Source organism: Marmota monax, unplaced genomic scaffold, assembly GCF_021218885.2.
Source record: "Marmota monax isolate L192 unplaced genomic scaffold, Marmota_monax_Labrador192_F-V1.1 WCK01_AAM20220418_F8-fsc00187, whole genome shotgun sequence".
NCBI classification, from domain to species: domain Eukaryota; kingdom Metazoa; phylum Chordata; class Mammalia; order Rodentia; family Sciuridae; genus Marmota; species Marmota monax.
In genome coordinates, this window is record NW_026694837.1 from 3159648 (window position 1) to 3168386 (window position 8739).

Here is an 8739-nt window from a genome sequence, read left to right on the forward strand (position 1 = left end):
AACTGGAGCGCTGTCTTGCGGGGAGAAGGGAGCTTGAGACAAACACTCCGGGACCGCCTGATGGGTTGGAGGTTTGCAATAAATAAGAAAATAAAGCCCAATTCCGGTGAAGGAATTGACTGGAGCACTTCTCCACGTCTTCCTGAGGAAGGCAAAGTTATTGACCCAGCGGTGGGGGCTCGGGTGCCTGGTATTTACCGACTCCTCGCGACCAGTGACTCCACTCCCCTCTCACCGCCCTCCCCGACTTCCCATTCCTTTCCCTCGCTTTTCGAGGGATCAACACTTTCCCACTAGTTCGGCTCCAAGGTCCTCATTCATCACCCTCTTCACTGGGAAGTCTTTGGCAGATCTACATCTGGAAAAAGCCGGGGGAGAGAGGTGGTCTTCCTACGTCCCTGATGGGGGCAGGGAAGAGAGATGGAGATCAGTGAAGACTTCCAGCTGTTGGGTGGGCTGGAAGAGGGGGTGGTCCAGACCATCAAGCATACCCTAAAAAGTTGTGCAAAGGCCTGAGATAAAGTGTAGCGGGACCGAAAGTTTAAAGGAGCGAGCAAGCGAGCACATGCAGGCGCGCACTTGCCCTTCTTTCAAAAACCAAGGAAAGCTCTTATCTTAGAAATTAGGCTACAGGGCTGGGGTTGTGGCTCAGCGGTAGAGCACTTGCTTAGTACTTGAGAGGCCCTGGGTTCGAGTCTCAGCATCACATAAATATAAAATAAAGGTACTGGGTCCATCTACAACTAAAATATATATATTAAAGAAAGAAAAGAAATTGGGTCGTTGCTCCAAGGTAGTAAAAATAATTTAGACTTAGCTGTTAAAAAAAATTACTCAAATCTGAAATCTGCCTCTTGCTAGTCCTGGCCTGGAAATAAGTGATTAGATCTCTCCAGACTTCATATTTACCATTGTTGGTGTCCATCTCAAGAGATTTTGAATGCAGATTTAATGAGATAAAGAGTAAAGCACACAATAAATAGTCAGTGAATAGTTAATAGGAGCTACCTAGAATAAGTCACCTCTTTCCAGGGATAAACATCCTGGGTGTTTTTGTTGTTGTGTTTTTACATTTTATTTTAGTTGTAGGTAAACACAATGCCTTTATTTATTTTATTACTGTGAATTCGGGGTGGGGGGGGGGGTGGGGGGGTGGTGGTGGTGGCAAAACTGTTGATGGAGGATCTAACCCAGTGCCTCAGGCATGGGAGGCAAATGCTCCACCACTGAGCCAAGATTCCAGCCCTATTCAAGTGTTTTTAAGGGAATATGAGAGAGTGATGATTTCTGCCTTAATAATTGTTGTGAAGGTCTGGGGTTGTGGCTCAGTGGTAGAGTGCTCGCCCCGCACATGCGGGACCCTGGGTTTGATTCTCAGCACCACATAAAAATAAATAAGTGAAATAAAGGTATTGTGTCCAACTACAACTAAAAAATAATTTTAAAAAATTGTGAAGATTAAATAAAGCAGTTGATTGTGACTTATTAGCGCTATTGTTAGTGATATAAATTTAGTGTACTGTAACCAGCATTTCAATGAGTAAATTAATGGGTATCAAAAAAGCAAGGGAAAGCTGGATGCAGCATGCCAGTAATCCCAGTGGCTTGAGAGCCTGAGGCAGGAGGATCAGAGTTCAAAGCCAGCCTCAGCAACTTAGCAAGGCATTAAGCAACTCAGTGAGGCCCTGTCTCTAAATAAAATATAAAATAGGGCTGGGGGTGTGGCTCAGTGGTTGAGTGCCCCTGAGTTCAATCGTGGTACAAAACAAAACAAAAACAAGGTAAAGTATCATTGCATAAAACTTGTGTTTGCATTATATATAGGCTGAACCATATATCACCATTTTTATAGGTCAAGAAGTTGGAATATTGTCAATTTCATGTTTCAATGTATGTTTGTACTAGATGTTAACTGCATTTGTTACTGTGAGTCATAGTAAAAAAACTTTGAGAAATACTGAAATAAAGTACTACATTTGAGGGATTTGTGGGACATAGTATACACATACATATGCATATTCATCAAACCCCTAAACATGGGGATTAGAACCCATCTTCCTCCCCATTTCCCAAAAGTGTTTACTTTTCCTTTCCTAATTTACACAATAGGTAAACTTATGGAATGTATTAGCTCAAGAGGATAAATAGGTCAAATAAATAAATAGGTCCTATTTACAGTTTCAGGGGCCACTAATGGAGCTAGGGGGTGTGTTTTGTTTAAGCAATACAATCTTACAACCACAGCCTTGGGTTGTAAAGTCTTTTTCTTTTGAGACCTCTAGTCTAGACATATGCAGGATTGATTGACTGCCCTCAGTAAGGCACTCCAGAGGATAACCACTCTGCCACATCCACAGGGACAGTGTCTAGCAAGATTCCACTCCTCAGCTTCCCTTCAAGTGAGCTGTCCTTTCTCCAACTTCATGAGCTTCTGGGCCATTGTACACCAGTGTTAGTGCCACAGTCCCTTTGCCTTTTTGGGATGGCCTTATCCTCAATCCTTGGTCACCACAGGGAGGCAGAAAGAGACTTATACACACACCACTCTGAATTACTGTGGATTCAGGGGCCAAAACTGTTGATGGAGATAAAGTCAAAAAAAAAAAAAAAGGACTCATAAATGTATTTCATTTGGGCTTTATAATGTTTAAAAATCAGGAGATTTTACATAAAAATCTGAATATCCAATGGGGAAGTGGCTAAATGGTAGAGCATTTGCCTAGCATGCTCAAGGCCCTGAGTTTGATCCCCAGCACCACAAAAAATTTAAAAATTTTAAAATTCTGAATAACGGACCTTTTTCAAAAAATGGGATTTTTCATCTTTGCTCTTTTTCTCAAGATATGATTTTGCTCCACAACAAACTCTAGCCATGATTTGCTGCCTCACGACAGACCCAAAGCCATGGGGCCAATCCATCATGGACTAGACCTCCAAAACTACTAAAAGTTTCTCAAGGATAAAAACCAAGTCCTAATCATCTTTACTTCTTCCATACCGTGCATGTTTTGGTTTGTGGTGCTGGGGATCGAATCCAGGGCTTCATTCATGCCAGGCAAGTGCTCTACTACCAAGCCACATCCCCAGCCCCAAGAGTTGTTAAATGAATGACAAAACAAATGAACGAAATGAATGAACATGCTGAGTTTAGGCTGATGGGTGAGTTTAGATTTATGGCTGAAGGTGGAACATAGATGATATCCAGCAGAAAAGATTATCAAATAAAGTTTATTCATATGTTGGACCATAAAAAATTATTGGCATTTTGGCAACACAGGGCTGAGTACCCACAGGAAGACTCTAACCTAGAACTTAGTGGTGGCCATAGAAGAGGCATGTGTTTTCAGCTTCACCACAGACCCCACAAGGAGCTCAGGTAAGCTCTCTACCTGAGCTCATCGGAATGTGCTTTGTGCTTTTTCAATAAAGTGTAAATCAAAGTAGTCCCTGCAACAGAGGGAATTCACACCCACACCAAATCATGCAGGGCCTCCAGAGATGCATCAGAATTCTAGCTAGGTCCTCTTGCCACATGGTTTCCTCTCATCACATGATTCCATTTGATCTTCCTTTCTCTTGATTTTTATCACCCAGATAACATCAACAGAAATTAAGTCTGCTTTTAAAAGTGACCCTGCCAGGTGCAGTGGCACATACCTGTAATCCCACAGGTATGCTAAGGCAAGAGGATAACAAGTTTGAGGCCAGACTCAGCAATGTAGCAAGACCCTAAGCAATTTAGTGAGACCCTGTCTCAAAATAAAAAATTTAAAAAAGGGCTGGGGATATAGCTCAGGGTAAATGCATCCCTGGGTTCAATCACTGATAACAAAATAATAATAATAAATAAATGACCCTGAAACAGTTTTCAATTGAAATTACACCTTTACCAGGGGTTCTTCATCTAGAGGCAGAGGGTCTCAATTGTGATGGCAGATTAGAGGGAATGAAAAAGAAAAATAATCATGAGCCAGTGTGCCCAGGAAAAGTCTGGAAAACCATGCCGCAAGACACTAATCATTCTGGAGGCTAAAGCAGGAGGATTCACAAGTTCAAAGCCAGCCTCAGCAACTTAGTGAGGTCTTGAGCAATTTAGTGAGACCCTGTTTCAAAATAAAGAAATAAGGGAAAAAAATGGGCTGGGTATGTGGCTCAGTGGTAAAGCACCCTTGAGTTCAATCCCCAGTACAAAACAAAAACAAAAACAAAACAAAAACCAACCAACCAATAACAAAAACACTAGTCATTCTTACTTCTAGAGAGGTTTGGGACTGAAGGGTTATATATTTTACTTTATTTAAGTATGTACTTTGACTTTTTACATATCAGTATCACTTTTTATTTTTGATTTTTTGGAGGGGATTTGTTATAATATTTTAGAATCACTTTTTAAAAAATGTATGTATTTTTAGTTGTTGATGGACCTTCATTTTATTCATTTTTTTTAATACATGGTGCTGAGGATGGAACCCAGTGCTTCACACATGATAGGAAAGAGCTCTACCACTGAGTCACAACCCCAGCACTCAGTATCAGTTTTTGTTTAAATATTTTTTTTAGTTGTATTTATTTTTATGTGGTGCGGAGGATCGAATCTAGCACCTCGATGCTCACTAGGCAAGCACTCTACCACTAAGCCACAACCCCAGCCCTCAGTATCACTCTTTTTTAACATTTATTTTTTGTAGTTGTACACAATGATTTTATTTTCTTTATTTATATGTGGTGCTGAGGATCGAACCCAGGGCCTTACACATGTGAGGCAAGCGCTCTACCGCTGAGCCATAACCCCAGCCCCTCAGTATCACTTTTAAATGTTTTCTTTTAAACTCAAGCAAAAAATAGAATTAAGGCAGCAGTAGTCTAAATGGATTTTGGCAGTTGGCTGCACAGGGAAAGGATGCAGAGATTTATGATGAATGAAGGTTTTGAGTAAAGCTAACTCATCTCCAAACAGTGGCGCCTGTTATGCTTTGGATGTGAGTTGTCCCCCAAAAGCTCAGATTTGAGACAATTCAAGAAGGTTCAGAGGAGAAATGATTGGGTTGTGAAAGTCTTAACCCAATCAGTGATTTAATTCCCTGATGGGGATTAACTGAGTGGTAACTGAAGTGGTGGGGTGTGGCTGGAGGAGGAGAGAATTGGGGCATGGCTTTGGGTATATATTAGTATCTGGCCAGTGGAATCTCTGCTTCCTGATCATGATTCGAGAGCTGTTCCACACTCTTCTGCCATGATGTTCTGCTTCACTTTAAGCCGTGAGGAATGGAATCGGCCTTCTATGGACTAAGACCTATGAAACTGTGAGCCCTCAAATAAATTTTTCCTCCTCTACCTTCTGGTTGGGTCCTTTTAGTCACAGCAGCAAAAAAAAAAAAAAAAAAAAAAATGCTGACTAAAACTGAGCCCTTCATGGAAACAGGGAAGTTGGATGCAGGAAGAAGTTTGGGAAGGAGGTAAGTTCAGCCTGGGCCCAGGGAGACGGGCAGGGGAAAACATCCAGTAGGAAATGGCAGTAGGATGTTCAGAAATTGAGAGTAGAGGTGGGATCTGAGTGGTTCTCACTGCCCCCAACCCCACCAATGCATGCTCAAGATTGGACCATGGGTCTCACACATGTTCAGCAAGCACTACCACTGAGTTACACACCAGTTCTAGAGCTGAGGCTTTGGGAACTGTCCACACTAGGGCTAGGAGATAGCTCAGTGTTAGGGTGCTTGCCTAGCAAGCACAAGGCCCTGGGTTTGATCTCCAGTACCAAAAAAAGAAAAGAAAAAATCACTCAAGGGTCAGTTAAAGCCTTAAGGATTATAAAGTTGAGGAAGGCCAAGGATAGTCTCAGAAGAATGGACAACTCTTAAAGCAGGCAGAAGAAAAAGAAGCCTTAGCCATGGCTGCAAGACTGGTCAGAGAAGTTGGAGACAGTGCACCTACCATTACAGAAGTTGAGGCAGGAGATTCTGAAGAGGAAGGTGTGGCCAACAATAGTAGCCACAGGAAGAGGAGGCAAAGAGGTTTTTTTTTTTTTTTTTTTTTTTTTTTTAATATTGTTAGTTGTCAATGGATCTTTATTTTATTTATTGATATGCGGTGCTGAGAATCAAACCTAGTGCCTCACACATGCTAGGCAAGCGCTCTACCACTGAGCCACAACCCCAGCCTGGAAAGGAGGGTTTTGGTGATTGATGACTTTCTAGAGTGATGCCTCTCAAATATTTTTTAAAAATATTTATTTATTTTTTAGTTGTAGTTACACACAATACCTTTATTTATATGTGGTGCTAAGGCTCGAACCCAGGGCCTCACACATGCTAGGCAAATGTTCTACCACTGAGCCACAACCCCAGCCCGGGTCTTTCAAATATTTCTGAGTGCAACCCACAATAAGAAATCATTTTACAAGTGGGCACAGTGGCATGAGACTGAGGCAGGAAGATCACAAGTTCAAAGCCAGCCTCAGCCAAAGCAAGGCACTAAGAAACTTAGTGAGATCCTGTCTCCAAATAAAATACAAAATAGGGCTACAGACGTGGCTCAGTGGTTGAGTGCCCCTGAGTTCAATCCCTGGTACAAAAAAAAAAAAATCATTTTACATTCTAACCTGAGGTGAATTAGATGATTATTCCCAACCATCCACTCCCAGTGATAGGATTATACTGCAGGCCCTTGGGAGCTGTGGGCTCTTTATCCTCAGATCCAATTAATTTCAAACTGAAAATATTCATTCCCCAGGGGATCAATTTCACGACCCTCTAAGGATACCAAAATCCGTGGATACTCAAGTCCTTATATAAAATGGCAATAGTGCTTGCATGTAACTTATGTACATCCTTCTGTATACTTTAAATCCTCTCTGTATTGTTTATAATACCCAATATAAACACCTATTATACTATATTATTAAGAATGATGATGAGAACCAACTCTACATAGGAGGATGTGTATAGGTTGTACACAAATACCACACCATCTTACATAAAGGACTTAAACACCTGTAGATTTTGTTTTTTGAGTTGTTTTTGTTCTGTGGTGCTGGAGATCAAACCCAAGGCCTCAGGTATGGTAGGCAAGCACTCTACTACTTAAGAGTGTAGCATCACCATCCCAATAGCTATACACCCAGCCCAAGTGTCTGCAGAGGGAAGGTGTATATCCTGGAACCAGAGATAAATGAGGGATAGTTGTATACCCATTTCTTTTGTCATGTGGTAACTGCAATAACTCCTACTGGTGCTGATGCAGAGTTTCATATATGACTTTGGCCAATAAAATGTTAACACACCTGTGGTTTTAAATGTGCTTCTGTGATTTGGCTTGACCTCTTGTATTTCTGCCACTGCATAATTGCAATCTCTAGATGTAGGCAGACTAAACAGCCTAAAGATAAGCCCAGCTGAACTTGGATCAACCAACATCAGCCAAACCTCTCCTACCTGCAGATCCATGATTGAGAAAAATGTTTGTTGTAAGCAAATGAGATTTGGCAGATTATTATGTAGCATCACCATCCCATATAACCCTATACATTAGTCCCCCCTTACCCATGTGGGTATGTGCCAACATGTTTTTCAGATGCCTGAAAGCTAGGATAATATCAAACCCTATGTATATTGTTTTTTTCTTATACAGATTTATTTAAAACTCATGAATTATTTCTGGAATTTTCCATTTAATATTTTCAGACTGTGGTTGATTGCAGGTAACTGAAACCTTGAAAATCAAAACTGGATAAAGAGGGATGATTATGGTTGCTGAGATTAAATGAGAGAATACCTATTAAGTCCTCAGCAAAGTGACTAATATGGAGTAAGTCTTCAAAAATAATAGCTGTTATATATTTTCATTACTGAGAAGTTGGTGAGGAACAGAAGGAACTAGAACAATTTCAGAGATATGGACTCATTGCTTTAGGTCAGGGAATCGGGCAGAAGTTACTGGAATGAGGTGAAGGACACCAATGATATAAGGGGACAGAATCAAATCAGTGGAGGGCTGAGATCCCTGTAGGAATAAGACCCTGGAGGTGTCTATATATCACTTTTCTGCTCAGTTTTTTTGTTTCGTTTTGATACTGAGGATTGAACTCAGGGGTGCTTTATCACCAAGCAACATCCCTAGCCTTTTTATTTGAGACAGGATCTTGCTAAGCCACTGAGGTTCTCCCTAAGTTGCCAAAGCTGGCCTCAAACTTGTGATCCTCCTACTTCAGCCTCCCAAGTTGCTGAAATGATAGGTGGGTGCCAATGTACCCAGCTACCTTTCTTCTTAGTTCTACCTGGGTTATCACCTTCCCAGAGTATTTTGTGTGTGTGTTGAGGGGAGGGTTCTGGAAATAGAACCCACGGTCTAACATATGATAGATGTCCTCTACCACTAAGCCAGAACCCCAGCTCTTCCTAGAGTTTTAACGGGACTCAGAGTCCAAGTCTGACATTGATCCCTTCAATCCTACTCCAATTTGTCCTCCCTTACACTTCTACCCTACCCACCTGAGGGTGGTGACAGGGGTGCTAGGACTAGGATTAGTATCTGGCAGTTCCCAAGGGGTTGGATGGACAGACAAGATCTTGTGCCTCTGAGCCTACATTTCAACCATCTGTGAACTGGAGGCAAGGACCAGTGTCTACCAGTTAGTCCCATCCAAGTTTTATCAGACTCCATGAAAGAACACGGCTCCTTCTAGTCAGCAAGAAGAAAGCACAGCATGAGCAAAAGCAGGGATTGAGTCTCAGAAACAGG